This window comes from Saccostrea echinata, unplaced genomic scaffold (genome assembly GCF_033153115.1).
Source record: "Saccostrea echinata isolate AGI-Se365-2 ecotype Australia unplaced genomic scaffold, CSIRO_AGI_Sech_v1 ptg000001l, whole genome shotgun sequence".
In the NCBI taxonomy this organism is placed as follows: Eukaryota; Metazoa; Mollusca; class Bivalvia; order Ostreida; family Ostreidae; genus Saccostrea; species Saccostrea echinata.
The window spans coordinates 7,290,621-7,308,588 of NW_026889750.1; the positions used below are offsets into that span (position 1 = coordinate 7,290,621).

Sequence of the window (17,968 nt, forward strand, 5' to 3'; positions counted from 1 at the left end):
TCTTTATTAAAAATACTTTGAATTATTGGTGCCTTTTGCACTTTCTATCATTGAAGTATACATGTAATGAGAAAAATGGATTCGTTAAACTTTTATCCCATTTAGATTCTCATCTCTATCTTTTTTTTTTTTTCAAATTTCGATCTTTAATGTTAACTTCAAAGAGAAATCAAAGTAACTTTACGTGTTACATATGTAATTAATCAGAATTTAGCATCTGATTCAATGTAGGAACATATCCCACCGTAAAGATCATCTTTTGATTAGGCAGATATATCAACACTCTTGCCGGGCTAAACCTCCCACGTACTGATAATTTAAACAAATGCTAAAATATCAACTTCTTATTAAACTATAAAAAATTCATCTTTTTTACTTCCAGGCGTTTTATTGCGTGAAAAAAACTCTATGAATTGAACATATGATTGCGCATCGAACGGCGTCATTTGAGATTAAGTAAATAGCACAAGTTTCAGTCTAAGTGTATTTTGTAATATTCATTCGAAAACTATTGAACTCTCAAAGGAATTGCAAGAAATTCGCAAACATATGCTTTCCTAATATCTTTTATGAATATTTGATGATTTTTTTTCCGGGTCATTCATCATACAAAAGCTCCTAAGTGCATGAGGAAAAAAAAGAGATTAATGAGTCATGAGACACTTCTTTGAATTAGATAAAATATAACTACTAGATTTCATTTGTTACTTTTTGTGTAGAAATTTTTATACATACATGTACAATTAAACAAAACAAAAAGTGTTAAAATGCATTAAATGGTTTCAAATCTTTTTTGAGCGTCAAGAAAACTATCTTGTCAAAAAAGAGGAGAAAACATTGAATTCTAAAGAATTGTGTACGCTTCAAACCCTTGGTTTCAAAATGCAGCAAAAAGCAGAAATCTAGATATAAACACCGCTGCACGTTTAGTGAAAATGGGAAAGAAAACGTGTGATCTTTCCATCTGATCAAACGATCTCCAACACGAGTATTCTGGTGTTTAGAGAAGTTGTAAAAATATTTATTCACTTTACGGTCTACAAGACATTGAAATCCAGGCTTAATTTAGAGGATTTCAAAGGAATTCTTATAACTAAGGAGCATACTTCAATAAATACACTGTTGTTCTCATCAGCCGCAAATAGTGAATTAATTATATTGAAAGAGGTTTTCTCAGACAAATTTTTGCAAAATTATGCATCTATTTTGCTACTATATTTAAGAAAATGTTTAAATTACAAAGTGCATCTTAATGATTATGATGTTGTCCAATTAAAAGAGTAAGATAAACTTCTTATTTATTCACCATCATAGAAGTTTACATGTATAAGAGGTTGGACACATGGGAGGTTTGTGAAAACAATGTCCAATTGATGAAATGTACATGCTACATATACATTGTAAATACCATAAAAACTATGAAGATTAAGTGAAATATAAATGATGAATTAAGTATAGTAAATATCATTATAAAAATGAATGATATGAAATAAAATATGTACATGTAAATGTATATGAGGGAGTTTTAAGACCGCTCATACATTTAACACAATTTTAAATTTTAGTGTCATTTATTCATCTTTGATGTTTTGTTTCGAGTTTTAAATGAGTAGATATTCAAAGAAAATTGAAGTGAGAGGAATTAAATAGTCAATCAATAAGAAACTGCAAAAAGTGCAAAGGTTTATCACTGAAAACGCTAGTTTCTCACGAAAACAATACACTGTAATTTCTAACAGTATAATAGAAAAATGAAACCATTGTGTGAATTTAAATCAATCATAAAACCGTCTTTCACACTAGTTTGGTTTGGATTTTTGCTATGTAAGCGGAGTACAGCGAGCGAATCAGACCTGACTTCAAAAAAAAAATTAGAAAATCGTACCCAGAAATCTTAATGTTGAGATGTCCATTTGATTCGTCGTACAAGTTGGGTACATGTATTTCCTGTCCCATATTTCATGTTGCTTAACAATTACATATAGTTATGGCTTAAATTTACAGAAGTTCCGGATAAGACAAAAGTACGTGAGACTGTTTTAGCAGGAAATACATTATTCAATTCAAACAGTTTCATTGTGTTACCTGAATTTTGTATTGATTAAATAAAAGATGTATACTACCTTGGTTTAACCCCTTTTGGACGAAAGAGTTTAATCTCTATACCTCTGTTGGTGTTTTGGATAATCTGTTACTATTATCAGTTATATACCCTTAAGTAAATGGATCACATTTCATATACCTAATTGCAGATGTTGCTATTCCGTCATGAGGATTGACGTAATTAGTATGTGTTTGAATTGTTCCATTTACACACATTTAAGAGATTCGGTTAGAGCCTTTTTTTGTTAAAGTACTGGAATATTACATGACAAAATGTTATGTCGTCAAATTTCTTAATGGTATTCGACAATCCTACCACACTTCTAAATTAACTAGGTGTTAAATGTCGGGACGGGCTTTGAATTTCCCCAGGTGCTTTGTTTGTAGTGACCTAACTAAGAACAACACGTCCCTAGCAGGATTATCTGTTAATGTTTTTGTAATAATTTTTTGTTGATTTTGCATTATTAATACTTTCCCGACCTTTCAGTCAATCAATAGCAATATGCTGTACAAGTATTTTTTTTTAACTTGTCTTGACAATTTTCATATTATAAAATACCAAACTGAATATTGTGTTTTTCCGATTGTGCTTGGCAAAGTTTCAACTTATTGTGAGTTTTAATATACGCTAAAAAATATTGACAAGCATTTTTCAATGAAGAATTCACAAAATATATCAGATTTCTTTTAAATGATGATATTGGCATTTGAATTATTAAATTTCTTTCTTAGATTAAAACAGTTATCAAGTGGAAAAGAGGAATAAATCCCTCGTGTCAATTTCATTTAATATACCTAAGTTTGCTAATGTGTTCAAATCGTTATGGGTCCCGGTTTTTATTATTAAAATAGTTTGAAACCCACGACGCGCATGTCTCTTCCGGAAGTTAGCTTCCGGCAAGAAGAATAACCCTTCACACCCGATCAAAGAAAACGATTTTACGAGCCCGACTTTGAATGACGTAAACTGGAGTTTATTGAATCTAAATTTCGCGAACAGAGAGCACCAAGCATCAAATGTGAAGAGTGTTTTAGAAATAATGCATAGATGAATGATCAATGATCAGAGCTTCAATTACTCTTTGCTGTTATTCAAAATTGATCGAATCACTGACTTGAATAAAAAAAAAAAAAGCGACAATAAACTCATGCGTGGATCAAATAATCGGATGATGCATGACACTGTTAATTTTGTTCCTGGTAAGATATATCAATATTCATCCTGAAGGTCGTAGAGATCTGCACATGTATTATAATTCCGTATTGTTCCCCTCTTACAAGTAGATATCTCTGATCTCTATATTGTATTTCCTGGTTACCGGAAGTCCTTACGCCCTATCTTGGAAATATTTGTTTATGTTATGTAATCGATCTCAGCTTAAAAATAAAATAAATGTTATCATACTCTCTCTGATTTTTTGCAGGCTTCAACTGACTCCTCCTCCTCTATGCAATGTGTAAGATTGGAAACCTCAAAGGTAAGTTCAGTAACTGGCGCTGTTTTTGTTTTTATTAATTTACTTCTTAGATTTCAATTTATCTGTTCAATAAGAATTTGTTATTGCAATATGAATTTTAATTGATTTTCAATAAATTCAATAGAATAACTGTTTTTGCTAGCGGTCGACTTCATGGTAGGGCATTATTGGAATACAACTGTAGATAAATTGTACCATGTCAATTTCGTTTTATCATATGAAAATACTTTTGATCTGAATTTTCGTATGTTATTGTCCAACCTGTACATATATGTACAAATAGTAATATATGTATATGTAGTAACTCAGATCTTATAATGCCAAGACTGTATAGATCAGTTATATCTAAAATTATAATAAATACCTAGTTTTTCTTAACTACCTTCCTGGATCTTTCTAGCAAGCTCGGAAAACAACCTTGGATGTGTTTCCCAAGCTTGCTGGAAAGGCCCCAGAAGATACGTTTGCTAAAAAGGTGTCATATTAGCGTGTTTTAAACTACATGTAGATTCTCATTTGCTTTACTGGTCTTATTTTTCATATCAAAATTGAAATAACAGTGAACTAAAGAATGCTCAAAGCACAGTTAATGAGATATGAAATTGCCCATGTGAAGCCAACTCTAGATTCACCATTCTGAATTGAGACCCACCCACCCACCCCCAACACCACTCCAGTGCACCAATGTGCCTTCCTATTAATAAGTAATCGATTCAGCACGTTTAATCAATGATTAAGATTTCTTCTTCTGTGTTTTATGATAGCTACAGCGCTAGTTCGCCTATCTTTTTAAAAGATAAGCTTGTAACGTACATGTAGCATAATATACACTTTCGACGGAGTATGTCAATACTTAATATAAGCATTGTCTAGCAATTCTCCAAATATAACACTATCGTAGTTCATTTAACACTTTAAGAGTATCAATCTTGTGTTTGTGTAAATGCTTTGGAGGGATGAGCACCTATTGAGCCAAGGGCAATTGTTACTTATAAATATTGATAGCAAAATAACTAGAAATTTATAATATTTGTTAGAAGTTTAAGCCATCTGTTAAGTCTTTCTTTGGAGAGATTTAAAAAAAAAAGGTTGTTTAGGAAAGGGAAATTTTGTCAAAATATACCCGCTTGCTGCGTTAAAATCGTATTCATTTTTGTTTGGGACATAGCTGTTCGGTTTCTGTGCGATCCCATTGTGTCTTGTATCTAATCAGTATCGATTCTAATCAGCGTCAATGACCACAAAAATCAAACACTGCTCTGGTTTTATACCAGTAAAATCTTGCTTGGTTGGAACAGTCAGGTTATTCAACCCTCTATCGGTGATTAGCCTGTCCTTGGAAAAAAATGTCACTTCGTCCCTTTTTCATTTGCATATTAAATCGGAGTGTCTGATATTATTGAGAAAGGAAACTGAATTTTGAATGAACCCAATTTTAGAACCCTGAGTACGTTCTCTACTCGTTGTGTATCTGCATTCCCAAATTTTTTTCCTCTTGAAATTTATTCTCTTTGTTTTTCAATAACTTAATGAGGTCCCCTGACTTGAACTACCGCGGCGTGCTATAACTATATGACGTTGAATTACAGCAGGGATCATATCTTGCATTGGTTGAGTTCAAGTAGATTAGTGAATGTCTTTGAAGCAATTAACAATTTTATTTTATGTTATTATGCTGTATGTTTTATAGCTGCCATTTTATGATTAGATGGAAATAATTTTCATTTTTTTTCAAACCTCTTGTACTTGTAGGCTTATATTATGAAAAGAGAACTGTTCTTGAGAGTGTAAAGATAAATTCGACGCGTTTCTACTTTATATATACAGTCAAACTTCGTTATCTCCAACTTGTTGAAACCGCTCAAAAACTTCAAGATATCCGAGAATTCGAGATAACGAGTTAAAAATACATGTGTACATAACGAAATAGTAGTTAAGACTTAAAAATTCCATGTGACTTCAATATGTCAGTGGTATTCGAGATATTCGTGTTCGAGATAATGAAGTCCAACTGTATATGGATTCTTTTGAAGCATTGGGAAAGAGCAATTATACCTTGCAGAATCACGATCGGTATCTAAGTTCTACATTATTTAATTAATATGTTACTCATTCAATACACTTTGAAAATTTGCTCATTTGACAAAAATTTTGTAACTGCAAGTGTTTCAGAACGTTAACTAATTCGGCAATTGTTGTCTAATTTCCAGTTAATTGAAGTTCACTATTCGCACTAGGATACAACAATGCTTTATATTGAACATCTAACTGACCCAAATCGGCCAATTTCTCCCCCATTTTGTTATTAACAAAGGCAGCATAACGCAGCAATTCACAACAGAACCCACCTAGTCTAATACATTTTAAGATGAATTAGAGTGTTGTTAATGAGAGTTTGATTTGATATGAAGTAGTTTCTGTTGTGAATAAAGATGTCTGCTCAATTACGATTACTTCTCGTTCTCAAATGATGTACAAATGCAACAGTAATTTGAGTGCAAGTGAATAATGCAAAGAATAAACAATTTTGGAAAGAATTTTGATGATAAATTTTTTGTTATAACCATGAAATGTTATACTTGTATATATAAAGCAGTTGGATCAACAAAACTTGACTTTCCATGAACATTTTTTTTTCTTTTCTTTTTTCAAACTCCTTTCAATTGCCAAGTTACTAGCATGAATCTCTCATATTTCCATGAAAAGAATGGATTGCTGACAAAATAGGCAATTAAGAGTGTATTAAAAATGTTGATTTTTTTAAAAAAAATAAAATAATTTAAAGTGTTTTAAATAATGAAAGACTCCTGTTCATGAAATTGTATTCCGTTGAAAAAATCGGTACTTCTCTTAAGTTTTGAAATTGAGAAGTGCCAAAAAAAAGGCTTTTAGATTTATATCAAATTATATGCGTAGTCTGTCATTTTCAGCAACTTCCATGTTTAAGTCTTCTACTACCTTCCGTGCCTATTTTCTCAAAAATTTTGTCAATACTAATATCACTCTCTTCATGTTGTTATGTAATTTGCATGTTCGTTTAATTCTCTTTCTACTAAGTTTCTTCTAGCTTTTTGAGCGACATTTAATTTGGTTTTCAGCAAGCAATTTCCGTGCAAGATAGCACAATTTCCTTTAATTTACATTCAATAACTATTTATATGGGGGATTCATTAATTTCAACAAATCAAAATGTTCCTCGCGGTCATCAAAGTGTATTTTATTACCCAAAGTAAAATTTACGAGGCAGAGAATGTTTTGCACAGCTTCTTGGATACAGCAAGCAAATAGATAAACAAACCTTAGAAAATTGCAGGCTTGTCATTGCAAGACTAATTTCGATTTTAAAAACATATACATAAACATCACCAGGTAGTGAAATGTATAATGAACTTTTTTCCCAGCATTCACAGATTACTGCAGCTTTTCTAACGGTTGAGATTATTGAAGAGAAGGGTTGTTTTATTTTCTTACTAGTTCATTGAATCTGACAAGAGGAAAAGTTACTGGGGGGAAAAGTGATGCGAAAATGTCAGTTAGCTTTAGAATTAAATTCAACCATCTTCATCAGAGAAAGCGTAGTTGTGTATTAACCTGAACGTTCCAGTATCGACTGGGAAAACCTTCTGATAACAGTTCTACATTTTATGATTACATGGCTATCTAATCAATGATCAGAATGAAAGTCTTCCAGTCAGCCCTCGCATTTCTTCATCATTCTGAAGGTACAGTAATGGACATTTACACTTACATGTGCCATAAATGTGATTAAATGCCCAGACCTTATCTTACATGACCAGGAGAATGACTCTCTCAATTGAGAGATTATGAGACCCTCCGCAAAAGGCTTCAGCGCAAACAATATTGCAAACAATAAGCGAAGATAATTAAGAAGAATGGGTACGGAAGACAGAAAAGTATGAAATGTTTAAGGAATCGCGTAATGACCATAAAATGATATTTTAATTCCAAGAATAATGACTTCATCAAACACCAAGCGCTTGGGATTAAAGTATATAGCTCTTTGTAATTGTTTGCCTTTAAGGTAAACTCATACGTTCTTGTGATAAAACCGTTTTTAATGTTATTTGGAAACCCCATCTTTCTTGCTTTCTATTTTTACTCGTCAGTGCAAATAAAGTTTCACACGTTGCCATAGTAACGATAGGTTCATGACATTTCTACTTTCGCCTCCTCCCCCAGACGAAATTTGAATGTTTGTGTTTCTGGAATGTTATACTAAAATTGATGGATTTTTTTTACTTTAAGCTTTCAATTTTGGTCCATATGTACGATTTACAGGTATCATCAAAAAAGTTCTTTTTTAAATATTATATGACATAATAGGAACGATCTGTAATGAAAAAGATTCTATAATAAAAAATGGTTAAAATGTTTCTTTTGTTTGATTTTTTTTTTTTAAGTTTACTTAGCATAAAAATTCAAATAATGTCTAATGTAGGTGACAGATACATGTAATTGCTCTTTCGCATTACTTTAACCATGTATACGTTTACTGAACCAAAATAGGATGCAAGGATCAGATTTTACCATGCAGTACGTACCGGAAATTGATGAAAGCTTTTTGCAGGAAGTTCTATCACGGTTCTTAAGAGAGCATTGATTTTGTGTTTGCTGTAGTTGTCATTTGTTAATTTCTTGGAAGATCAAATAAACCAACGAAATAATGATTCCATATTGAAGATGGAGATCTGAAGCTCAAAAGGCTAATTGCAGCCCCATAGTCTGATGGATCCAAGGCAGAGGAAATCTGTCACCATTTTGATTGTTATCTCGTTGGATATCAATCAAGTACAAATTATGTCAATGTAGTGACTGATATCCCTACCTTCCGCTTCTTAACCCTAAAGGGAACTCTGTAATTTCTTATAACAAAATGCATCTTGACATTTGTGAATTCATAGTGGGAAGCCAAACTGCGTCCACTAAGGTTGCCATGATTCCTAGGTTGAATGCATTGGTATATTTGTTAAGGACAATTTACAATTCAAGATGCATTTTGATGTTCGTGTTTGCTCTGCTCCATATTTGTATCGTATACAAACCTGATCTGTAAAAGACGTGATGTTCTTGGGTAAGTTGCTCTGTATGCGGATTATAAGTAAGTGTTATCACTTGTTTGGCTTACAACTTAAGCATAGTTACAATTCATGGCACTATTGTTCGGGTACTGTCAGTCATTATTTTGCAAAGGAGATGTGATATCAAGAATTTTAATGTAAAATCTATCTTTACAATCTGAACTCTTTAAGCAAAACCAGGTGATAAATTTCAGCTGTCAATTTCAGCTACTTTATGAAAATATAAACCTTGGTCCAGATTTTGCAAAAAATTGATTTAAAGTACACATCACTTATTATTCATATTTTCATTTCTCTTTGGTTCGATGCATGTTGGTTTAGACTTTGTTCACCCCTTTTCTGTGCAAGATTATTAACACCTATTGCGTAACTTGCACTGTCTAGTTTTTTAGCTCACCTGAGCTGAAAGCTCAAGTGAGCTTTTCTGATCACCCGTTGTCCGTCGTCCGTCCGTCCGTCTGTCCGTCTGTCCGTCTGTCCGTCTGTCCGTCCGTCCGTCTGTAAACTTTTCACATTTTCAACTTCTTCTCAAGAACCACTGGGCCAATTTTAACCAAACTTGGTACAAAGTATCCTTGGGGGAAGGGGAGTTTAAATTGTTAAAATAAAGGGCAAAGTCCCCTTACAAGGGGAGATAATCAAGAAAAGACAAAAATAGGGTGGGGTCATTTAAAAATCTTCTTCTCAAGAACCACTGGGCCAGAAAAGCTGAAACTTATGTGGAAGCATCCTGGGATAGTGCAGATTCTAAATTGTTCAAATCATGACCCCCGGGGGTAGGGCGGGGCCACAATAGGGAATCCAAGTTTTACATTGAAATATATAGGAAAAATCTTTAAAAATCTTCTTCTCAAGAACCACTGGGCCAGAAAAGCTGAAACTTATGTGGAAGCATCCTGGGGTAGTGTAGATTCTAAATTGTCAAAATCATGACCCCCGGGGGTAGGGCGGGGCCACAATAGGAAATACAAGTTTTACATTGAAATATATAGGAAAAATCTTTAAAAATTTTCTTCTCAAGAACCACTGGTCCAGAAAAACTGAAACTTATGTGGAAGCATCCTGGGGTAGTGTAGATTCTAAATTGTTCAAATCATGACCCCCAGGGGTAGGGCGGGGCCACAATAGGAAATACAAGTTTTACATTGAAATATATAGGACAAAAATCTTCTTCTCAAGAACCACTGAGCCAGAAAAGCTGAAACTTAAGTGGAAGCATCCTGGGGTAGTGTAGATTCTAAATTGTTCAAATCATGACCCCTGGGGGTAGGGCGGAGCCACAATACGAAATACAAGTTTTACATTGAAATATATAGGAAAAATCTTTAAAAATCTTCTTCTCAAGAACCACTGAGCCAGAAAAGCTGAAACTTATGTGGAAGCATCCTGGGGTAGTGTAGATTCTAAATTGTTCAAATCATGACCCCCGGGGGTAGGGCGGGGCCACAATAGGAAATACAAGTTTTACATTGAAATATATAGGAAAAATCTTTAAAAATCTTCTTCTCAAGAACCACTGGTCCAGAAAAGCTGAATCTTATGTGGAAGCATCCTGGGGTAGTGTAGATTCTAAATTGTTCAAATCATGACCCCCGGGGGTAGGGCTAGGCCACAATAGGGAATCCAAGTTTTACAGTGAAATATGTAGGAAAAATCTTTAAAAATCTTCTCCTCAAGAACCACTGGTCCAGAAAAGCTGAAACTTATGTGGAAGCATCCTGGGATAGTGCAGATTCTAAATTGTTAAAATCATGACCCCCGGGGGTAGGGCAGGGCTACAATAGGGAATCCAAGTTTTACATTGAAATATATAGGAAAAATCTTTAAAAATCTTCTTCTCAAGAACCACTGGGCCAGAAAAACTGAAACTTATGTGGAAGCATCCTGGGATAGTGCAGATTCTAAATTGATAAAATCATGACCCCCGGGGGTAGGGCGGGGCCACAATAGGGGGAATCCCAAGTTTTACATTGAAATATATAGGAAAAATCTTTTAAAATCTTCTTCTCAAGAACCACTGGACCAGAAAAACTGAAACTTATGTGGAAGCATCCTGGGGTAGTGTAGATTCTAAATTGTTCAAATCATGGCCCCTGGGGGTAGGGTGGGACCACAATAGGTATTACAAGGGGGAAAGTCTGGTAATGAACAGCATGGCCAAAGTTACTCAGGTGAGCGATGTGGCCCATGGGCCTCTTGTCATATGACCAATCTTTATCAATGTTGATGTTAGTTAATAAATCAGCGATGATAATAAAGTACACATAATCTCGCAAACCTGACTAAAATTAACCCGGCCTTTTCACTTAACAGGAGGTATCAAACTAAAAGTATGCAACATTTCACGAAAATGTGAGAAGAATTGATAGAGCAGCACGTTATATACAATATAATATAACTGCTTCCGTATGAAACGTAAAATCATCTGAAATTTTCAATTAACAAAATGCCGTAAGCCAGCGTCATGCAACCCCTATGTTAATCTTGTTATTAATGAGTGTTATCAGTGATTTTGAGGCAAGAGATAAAATAGAAGAAAACACTTCGAACACGATTTTACAAGGTTATCTGTTGGTATAAGATGTTCGTGATGCCAGATTTTTGTCTGAAATCTTAATACGTGATACTTCTTGGTTCATATCTGCTGAATAGCAATAAATCTTGAATTGTTTATCTGGAAGAACTTTCGTACAGCCCCTTTAACTACAGAATATATGTCGCTAAAGAGCTAGAGCCATGAACCATCAAAATGTGCCTAAATTTCAGACAAAAACCGAAGTTTGAAATCACAAAGCCTGTTAATATTATATTGTAGTGGACAATGTATTGCTCTACATACATCTTTTCGCCACATAAGCATAAATGTGTTTCACAATCTTTCAAAGTACTTCATCCTTGTATCTTATCATGGAGATTTTTCTTATGACTGTACAAAATCCATTTTTGATTTTTAATGTTCAGAATTCGAACTACCATTTTTACTAGTAATATTTCTAGATACTGTGTGGACTTTTTCCTTGACCTTTTTTTTTGTTTTTTTTTTTTTTTTCTTGATATAATCTAAAGTTACCCAAATAATATACATAATTTAGCTGACAATCCTTTCTGTTACAAGACAAATATTCAAAAGGGAACGGTTGAAACCATATACCGTACATCCAAATAACTGGTTCCAATTACAAAAAAAAAACTTCATACATTTATTATGCATGTCTCCTTTGAGATGACACATTAGATAATCACAAATAAATATCTAAGTGTGTCTGACGCCGATACGTTGTGCATTTTTTTTGGATTTTTTTCCTCATAGTGAATTTTTTTAAATTACATACTAAGGAGACGTAATATAGATTTTGACAGGATCTTTTGTGCTTTTCGGCCACTATATTTCGATATTCAACAATCTCCTCTTTTGTTTTGCGGCTTTAAGAAGATCATTGAAAATCATGAATCGTCATAGAAATAACTAATTAGATTTTAATGTTACCATTAACTATACCTTTGAAAAATTCTGATTACTCATGATGTCTGCTCTAAGTAGTTAAATCTATCTTCCGATTATGTATAATCCAAATAGGTCTCTCTTATTATACAGAAATGGCTAATCCAAATATGTACTCAACTTCCTAGATTTTGACGCGTAAGGGATTAAAAAAACAATAATTAACCTATTATAAAGAGAAATATTAATTTTTTCGATCGATGACTGTAATATAACTTTCAAAAGGATCAGCGGAAATAATGTCGATATCGTAAATCCCAGCCATTTATTATCAACTTTTTGACACGTGACCATAATGAGCAAGATGTGAATTCATTCTGTAGAGCTTTTAACAGGAGTCTAGAATGAAATATTTGAAAAACAAAAATCTATTTTATATGTCAGCACGGGTCCACCCTGATATCGGCTCTTTCGAAGCTAGTGAGCTGATATATTCTAAATTTCAAAGAATATTTTCTTTTCGATATACATTAACCAAAAAATATTAATGGTTGACAATTTCAATTCCACGCATAAATTGGATCAAAATTTCTTCAAAACAATATTTTTCTCTCTTTTTAATTTCACATTTGAAAAAAAGAGTCAAAAATACTACACCTCTGAATTTGATTTAAAAAGAAATGTTAATCTTCACTTATTCCCAGAATGATGTAAGATTGTCTCAATCAAATAACATACATGTATGTATGTTTTAGCATGTCAAAGAACAATCTCATATATATATAATTTAGACTAAGGCTCTGATAGCATTTAACATGATAGACTTGAGAACACATGCCTTTGAAGTCTTAACTTCATTATTGGTTTGTGCTAACGTCATTTTCATCTGGGCTGTAGGCTATGAGAAATATGATTTCTCTGGTAAGTTTCCTAATGCCTGGCCTATTGCTTATCATTAAATATTCATCAAAATTGTACAAAGGTCAACGTGACCTGTGATATATTATTTTACAACTTTGTAATCAAAATACAGCAAACACATGCGCAACATAAGGAAAATAAATTAAGTCAATAATTGAATTCGGATTGCTAGAACGTATTTATTAGAAAAGTACATAGACCTCGTGGAAATGGATTTGAAATGATTTATTTTTTTTCCTAAGCTGTCTGAAAACGTTTATTCATTTAATATTACGCCGATTGATCTCATTGATAAAAGTTCTAAGTCAAAAATAATTGTGGTCTAGTTGTAACTTTAAAATAATATTTTCTGTTGCGTTTGCCAAATCACTGCTGGGATATAATATGGCTGGTTTATTACAGATGTAATTCCCATTAAAACATCATATTTTCATTATCTGTTAGACATAAAAATGTGATAAAAGGGCTTTGAAGGGGGGAATATTTGTAAATTCAACAAGTAGGATATAGTGTAGGTTAATATTTACATGCAATGGATCACAAGACAACATTGCGCGTATTGTAGAGATACACAACATGTTGAAGTCTAATTCTAAATTGACCACAAATATTCAGATTGTAACCTTGTGTTCACATATGGACGTCACAATCAAATATTTGGTAACTAAATGCTTTTGTCAATTATACATTTTTACTCCTCTCCATAGAGTTGAGGACGATGTGTGCCTAGCCTTATCTTTTACAGTGCAATAGTGAAAGTTTGTTTGCATTGTGGGGCACAAGTAAATGTATCTCAAACTCTAGGTCATAGGTCTGGTTGATCCCTATCCTTTTTGGCCCGATGAATGATAAATTCGGAAATAGCCAAAGAAAGTGTTTCTGTGTTACTTCTAACAACGGGAGTTACAGATTTGTGATATTGCTCAGGAATCGGAGTCAGCTTACACTTGTGTCTTCGTCAACAATAGTATCGAGGAAGAATTTTTTTCAAACAATCTTTTTTAACATTTTGGGCTTTTCAATTAATATTTTTGAAAAACCAGTATGGTAAATTATGCTAATTTTTGCACAAAGCGTATGTTCGATTTACAAAATAATATTTGATGACTACCACAAAAAAAAAAATCTCAAAAGTTCTGAATGCTAAACCAAATTTGTCGCAGAAAACTATATCTGTTCGAAGATGTTGCGATGATACAAATTGCACCTAACGTATTTACAGTAAGTGTATTCAATCGTTAATTCTTGAGGGATTTAAGAAATGAAGTGCTGTTTGCGATATGAAAAATTATAACATACCCAGGAGACTGTTGTAATGCAACAACAACAAGCCCTAAGCTTCCAGGTTAAGGCTCGCCATTTTGTACAGCCATGAATATGGCAGCTTTAAGCTGTTTTGTTATTTTCTTGATGGGATTGTCAAAAACCCTCATCTCGGTATATATATATCCCTGAATTACGTTATTGATAGAGTTGTCCTTAATGATCAAGATATGTCACTGCCAATAATACGAATAATATTGGGGTTTTCTGCCCACTATAAAAATGGTTTTGAGATCTACATAATGCAAGACTTATTGGCACAGGAAAACTCCAGGGTCTTTCACACATTCTATAAAAAAGTTCTAAAAATCAATACGAATCATTTATGTAATAATGCCAAAAGGCTTAAAAAATGAAATTGGCGGATTTTCGTGGAATATGCTAATATTTTGTAATTGATTGATCGTTTGAATATATTTTCTCGGTGGGTAAACATACAGAAAAATGGAGATGATTCATGGAATACTCCCCCCTCTTCTTTGCTTTAATTGTTCAAGAATACTATTTAAGTCAAGTTTTTTTCCTTAAATCAGACCTGCATCTTTTTAGTTTTAACCGATTTTTCATCTTTGTCATACAAATCTGCTTTATTTATCAACTTTATAAGAAAAAAACAGCGATGCTTGCTTCAGCGGAGACCCTGCCGAATTTATTTCTACAGTTGCTGAATGGTTCCTTTGACATTGCTTTCCCTCACTCTCTCATTTGAATTATCTTAAAAGAGCAGTGTTATACATTGGTGTATTCTCACTTTGAGGTAAAACAATCCGATCTTTTCCATAAATGCTGTCGATTCTATTAAAATTGAGATTTTATAATCATATTTACAGAAAGTTGACGAGCTGTGTGACAGAACGGGTTACCGATAAGCTAGCGAGTAAAGACTCTTTCTCTCAATGTTCTCCAAGTGTGAACCGTCCAATATCTATAATTCTAACCCGAAAATCAATCGCAGGAATTCGACAAATGTTACTTTGAGAAGATTCTGTTGCTGGCTCGGCCTGGATTCAGATCTAGTTGTAGTCAATTTGTGGTCAAATATGTCAATTTGAAAGTCAAGTCTAAAATATAATCCGGCAGTTTCAGGGTGAGTGACGGTCGATTGGTTTGCTTGTGAAGCATCCGTGAAGTACAAACTTAATCAATGCTTCGTCCAATCGATGATTTCGCCTAGTTTAGTGACACTTCAGTTCTTCATCGAGAAGCATGGGCTTTCACAACTCTTTACAAGAGTTTCTGATCTTCTTAAAGTTTGGCTTCCATTTTAAAATTTGGCAAACGAATTTCAAAATGCTTTTATAAAAGACAATGTGTTTTGGTTCGATCTGTTCTTTCTGTGTTGCATAAATGAAGTTTTACTTGTTTCAAAGATGCATCAGTTTGGATACTATTTGCATCGGCAGGTAAGATTTTTTTCTAAAAGTGAATCAACAACTGATACAATTTTAAAAGATTTATTTGAAAAAGTATGTTCGGGATATTTGAAAGTTTAAAAGCAAAACATGAAATACTTTTATCCTCTTTTTAACAAGAGGCAAAATATTAATGGTAGGGTTTATATTAATTTCGTTTTATTTTACTTAAAATATTATGGGTACATATCAAAGACAGGACACATTAAAAAGGGAATTAATTTTGTTAAATTAAACATTTCGTTTTGCATTTTATCATTTTATTATTTTTTTTCTTGAAGTGTTAAGTACAAGGTATATTTACACTGTATGTAGAAACTTTTTTCAGATTCTTTTTAAATATTCGCAATACGTGAATGTTTTCTTTTGATTAGATTACTTTGAGTAATGATAAAGCGCGTATTTCACATGCTACCCAAGATCTTTTCAAACTCAAAATAGTCTGCTAACAGATAACACACAATGATTTAAAAAATCTTTAGAATTCATTTTGTAATATATATTTGAACAGGTTAAGTCCTGATGAGTAGAATATAATTGTTGATCACGATTTTATGATGTGCACATTGCTTATTAATCTGTCTTGATCAATATGAACCTACCCCTTCAATTTTAATAGTGTATAGCAGTTATGATGTTTCGTTTGGTATGATCAGATGACACTGTTGTTAATTAACATGTCTGGTATGATCAGATGACACTGTTGTTAATTAACGTGTCCAGTTAAGCATTGCATGTACCAACATAAAGGCATTAAAATTTAATGAATACATTTAATGCCATTTTCTCCTCAAGGGATAATTATTTTCGATGTTATTTCCTATCGGTGTTTTGTAAATGTCTACATAGTCATTTTCATATTCTTTTCTCGGTTTCTTTCTGTATATTTCAACACTTGTAAAATCCTATTGAAACATACAATCTTAAAAAAAAAATAAAATCTTGACGATATATTTTATTTTATTGTTCATTCCTAGCCATTTCATGAATTATTTAACGTGCAAAATAATGTGTCCTTTGAAGATCACTTGCTAGATAATAATCAAATAGCCTTTTTTTCTACCTCATCAGCATTCTAAATTTTTCATGATGTAGAATATAAAATTATTTCGAAGTCGGACAACTGCAACCGATTTCTAAGTACGGCAACCTTGGTATTTTATAATCGATTTTTGTTTTAGGGAAATACAAGACCCAACTTGAGAGATCAACTCTGCATATAGTGTAAATTTAGTCAATGGATATGTTATTTGAGAACAAAGCATAGAATTGCATGATGCTATTTTAAGTAAAAGTATGCTATTTTATACCTTTTCCAATGTTTGTATCAATTTACGGGCAAATTTTAATTATACTTTGAAGTACAAAATATCGGGTTGGTGTAATGTTTCGACTGTAATTTGCAATTTGACATCACTAATGATATTTTATTGGCAGATATGGAAATTGGCAGTTTTTTGCTGGTAGCAAATAATCATATTACATGTAACAAAGCCACACTAATAACAAAAAGTGAGCAAGGAAATGCTTGAAATCGTAGAAGTAGTTCTTTATCATGTGTTTAACGATTATTAGAATGAATCAAAATTTAATCTCTTTTGCGCTCGTAAGTTTTGAATGTTATCATATAAATTTTCGTATTTATTATCATGGTGTAAATTTGGTATTTACCACCACCCAGTATATATTCTAAATTCACAAGCTGATAATTTGAACTTTTTTGTGGGAGAAATATGAGCCATTTAGAAATGGAACGGGGGTTAGTTTCCCATAATTTTACATATTACAACGATACAAAAAGAATGTTGCTTTCTATAAAAAGTAGTTACAAAGTTAAAAATTCTAAAGGGTACATCCAGTCCCCTTGAGCATGGTCGTTGATCGGATTTGCCCATGATGTAGCTGAATTCTGATATTATGCATCCCGACAGAAGAGTCTTTGCTTTAGGTCCTAAGATAGGTACTACACTTTTAATCAATAAAACCCTCATTGTCTGTGCTCTTTCATTTCCTTTGTGTCCAAGCTCGTCATTTTATTGTCCGCAAAAATTGGCCATTGTAATATTGTTGAAAGCGTGTAATTAAATACAGCCTTTTCTAATGGCCGATTCCCGCGACAATTTCTTAACCGATGTCCTTGATATGGAATCAGAAATGATTTGATTACTTTTGTTTTGTCTTTTTTTC

At 32.9% G+C, this 17,968-nt stretch overlaps 1 protein-coding gene across 2 annotated transcripts in view; it reads left to right on the forward strand.

Moving 5' to 3' along the window:
* Positions 1–17,968, forward strand: part of LOC133184488 (muscarinic acetylcholine receptor M1-like) — a 31,911-nt gene that overhangs the window by 6,530 nt on the left and 7,413 nt on the right. Inside the window, exon 2 of one of the 2 annotated variants that reach the window (XM_061319580.1) lies at positions 3,531–3,584. The gene's annotated coding sequence lies outside the window, so the exon portion shown is untranslated. Of the gene's footprint in view, positions 1–3,530; positions 3,585–15,674; positions 15,773–17,968 lie in introns of those variants that run through there. The other variant, XM_061319588.1, reaches the window with a different exon arrangement.